We start from the raw sequence: 4,430 nt of genomic DNA on the forward strand, positions 1-4,430 counted from the left end.
GATCTATATATTTCTTTCTGACGAAATGAGTGTTGAATGGCAGCTATTTTAGTTTATTTTATGGGCCCCTCCACCCAATAACATCTTCATTTTAGTAATTGGCCCAGGGTGAAAGTTCTAAAGGACTAAATATTCAAATGAAACACATTTCTAATTTGATTACAAATGTTCTCTAAGTGTAGAAGGGAAAACTCCTGAGGGAGGGGGAGAAACTTCCACAATTTTAAAGACTGTGGATTCCTGACTTTGAGCAGATTCAGAAGAAAATTGGTTTTACAGCTAAGCTAGTGTGGGTTAGAGGTAAGGGTTTGCAGAATCTGAAATGAAAAGAGAGAGAGAAAAAAAGTTATGTTTCCCTAAGGTAGATCTTTTTGAATATAACAAACCCATAAAGGAGAGGCAATACTTGCAAACCCAGTGGACTATTTCAATATTACAGTGACTGAGAACAAAAGACTTCAAAATTTCCCTGCTCTCTGGTTGAAATCTATATGGGAATGCAGCTTTGGAGCTAAATGGGACACAATCACACAGGGAGCCTCTAGAGGCCACAAAGACTATGAATATTGATGGGAATTCATTCCTGTGTTGTGCTCTGAATAAATGACAACAGACTAGTAAACAACTATTTCCTTAGAGATGCAAATAGATTCCATAGGCTGTGAGCTGCATCTCTTTCCACTCAGACTTTATTCAAAGCAAACAGTGCATTTAGAAGGGTACATATCCACTAACAATTAGACTGGAGATGGCAAACCAGAAACAAAGCAGCAGAATTAGTTTCACCCTGTTATAACTAGAAACAAGGCATTATTATTTTTCCCCTACACTGACTAGGATAGAGACAGGATGATTTCAGTTTCACATTTCAGCAAATAAATTCTTTTACTGTAGGAAACTTGCCTTAGAATATACTCAGCAAGATTGTTTTTCTCTGATCAACTTCCTACCCCAGGGTTTGATTTCACTAAGTGCTACCCTTCACAGAGATCCAGCATTTCCTGGAAATAGTGCCAGTGTCATTCACTCATGTTGAATGCTATGTTTTGGAGATGGGAAGATTTCTCTGTGGTTCCCCAAGTGGTCCCCTACACTAGAAGACTGCATCAATGGATAAAGTGAAAAGCTAAAATTATAATATTTTATGACAGCCCTTGAGAAGATGCTCAAATGTAATCTATGGTATTTTTGTGGTAAAGGGTAAAAAGGAGCAATGAAAAACAGAAACATCTCTAAATGGGAAATGTATATATGAAAAGGACAACATGATCTTCTGAAGCTGAGATGTGGATTCTGTGGGATTCTGTTTGATGGGCTTGGAGAGCAAATATTTGGCTTAAGACTCAAATTCCACATGGCTTCTACCTAGCAATAATGGTATTCCAAAAACAGGATATGGTGACCAAAAATCGAATCTATAGAGTAGTGATCAAAAAGGCTTTGGTTTCTTTCCCCTTCCAAGAGGATAAAATATAATAAATATAATATAATACAATATAATATAATATAATATAATATAATATAATATAATATAATATAATATAATATAATATAACATAACATAACATAACACAATATAATATAATATAATATAACATAACACAACATAACATAACATAACATAACATAATATAATATAATATAATATAATATAATATAATATAATATAATATAATATAATATAATATAATATAATATAAATATAATATGGTATTTGTGTTGGACGATGATTACTGAGCATAGTGGCTTATCATGTATGACTCAGGGAAGAAAAGATCAGTCCTTCAACATCCTATGGTTAATATATTTGGTCAAATGTACAGTAATTGAGATTTATTGATCTTATCAAAAGCAATGTCTTTTGGATTCCTGCTTGGCCAGATGACTTTTCTCAAAGCTCTGTCTGTGCTACAGACTGCTTCTAAATTTCATGGAATCAAACAAACCTCTAATTTAAAGTAGGGAATATTCCTAGTACGTAAACTCTCAGTGAGGAGAATTCCAGTGGAATTCTTACTCACATGAAAAGGATAAATGAGGATATACTTCTACCACAATATCACTCTTCAGTCTCAGTCTGTATAGTTCTGGGGAAATAAGCCACACTCATAATCATAATGTAGAAGATCATTTCTATCATCTTTGAATTCATCACATTGTCTACATATTGTGCCTATTGAATACTCAGTCAATACTGAATAGAATTGTGCGATGTCAGATTAGAAAGACATATTAAGGAATATTTAATTTTATCTTTATATTCATATTAAAGGATGTCTAGATGGTTAATTAGAATTAGAACTAATTTCTCCAGTGATCTTGACATTATACTATTAATTGATATACAGGCTACAAGTGGAGTTTAATATTAGCGTTAGCTTTTAAGCAAGCCTGGGATGTATTAGGTTTTTGTTTATTGTTTATTTGGGGACAGGAGTTAATCTATAAGAGACCATTCTCTGCCCCATTTCATACCTAGCCTTAATCATTGATTGGGCATTGCTTCAATCAAACTGAGACCTGTTAAAGACTTTAACTTATAAAGGTCAAGGTTTCCCACTGCATGCAGGGTCATTTCCAACCATCCTCATCTATATCTGGCTTCTGGACTCAGATGGCTCTGGAAGAAAAAGTGAGGATGATGACTTTACACAGCACTTCCTCACTTAAATCCAATTCACTTATAAGCCAAGACGTCACCTTCTGCATATCCTGATGCTCTTGAAGAAGAAAAGACAAACAACAATAAATTGAAAGATTGCTTTTAAAGTTGTTCTATCTGGCCCCAAAGAGCAGAACTAGATGGAATTTGCCAAAAGGAAATGTTAAGCTTGATTCTAGATAAAACTTCTTAACAATTAAAATTTCCTAACAGCTAAATGGAAGGAGCTTCCACAAGACATAGTTGGCTCCTACTGACTGGTGTCTCAAGTGAAGTATAGATTATTTCTTGTCTATGTGTAGAGAGTATTCCTTTGGAGGTGTTAGTCAGACTAAATGGCTTCAGAAATCTCTTTCAAGTCTAAAATTCTGGGATTTCATGAAGGTACGATTGAATATTAATTGTGGAATTTTAAAACAACAAAACAGTCTTTGACAAAGGAAACCAATCTACATTTACTTGTATTATTTGTCTCATTCCTATGTCTGTCTAAGTTCTAATCCAAACTGCAAAGGTATATGAAGGTAAGTGACAAATGGAAGGCAGATGGCAACCTTCATCTATGATTTAACTGTGATGAATTAACTAGATACCCAAGGTTTTTTTTTTTTGCTGCAAAGCTTGAAGATTGCTCTTGTCTTTAGAGAAAGTACTAAGTAGCAGGAGGACGTTTCAGTGAAGTTTCATTTTTTTTCTTTTAATTTTTTGTTTATAGACTTTCTCAATGTTTACACAATTAGTATAAATGAGGACATTAATATTTTTCATTTAAAAAGTTATCACATTAAGTTATGAAAAATGCCTCCTCAAAGTCCTAGTGAAGGTGCAACATATCTGAAGTTTAAATAAAACAAACTGCTGTACTTTCATTGGGATTTTAACCCTAAAAGCTGGAGAAAAATATATACACGTTGGGATAGGGAATAGATAATTAATGGTTGCCTATAATTCTAAAGCTGTACATGTTCAATCTGTAATTACACCCAATCAAGCAGAAACACTATTATCAGCTGTTAAATGCTATTGTACCACTTGGCTTTTTACCTTTGTTTTTCCACTTGAGATGAGACATGACACCTTAATTGAATATATCCTGAAGTTGATGTCAAATTTTAAAATATACAAAAGTACTCTCCCCCTACTGAGTCCTGGAGAACAGTTCTAAAAGTAGCTATACCAATCTCACTTGTCTGTAGATAAAGATGTATTTTACCTGATCTTTCTAAAGACTCTTCTGATGGGACACCAAGGGCCTTCTGATTTATTATTCACAATCCTTTGCTTCTCTAGTCTGTCTTTCATATCTGCTATTTTTGCTTTTTAAAGGTCCCATGGTTACTCTCCTTTAGCTTGTGTGAAGGAGAAAAGACTGAGAACCAGAAGTAGAATCAAAGGCTCATAGATTTTTTTTTTGAGCTAGAAGAGATCAAGGAGACCATTTTGCCCAAATCCCTCATTTGATAGATGAGGACATAAGAGTGCAGAGACCTACATATTTAATTAGTGTAAATACCAAATCTAGAACCAACATTTGGAATTCTACTTTCCAAGCCTTGGAAAGAGCAATAGAAATGATCCAGTTAAACCAATTTGTGAACTAGAATTCCCTCTCCACCTATCTCTTATTTGAAGAGGGAGTGATCACCTGCAGCAGCTCATTCATTCTACTTTTGGATAGTTGTAATTATTAAAGATTCCTGATGTTAAGCTTGCTTTTGCCTCTTTGCAACTTTCACTCTTAGTTCTGAAACTTTAGAAAACAGAATTA

Source organism: Sminthopsis crassicaudata, chromosome 3 (assembly GCF_048593235.1).
Source record: "Sminthopsis crassicaudata isolate SCR6 chromosome 3, ASM4859323v1, whole genome shotgun sequence".
Taxonomy (NCBI): Eukaryota; Metazoa; Chordata; class Mammalia; order Dasyuromorphia; family Dasyuridae; genus Sminthopsis; species Sminthopsis crassicaudata.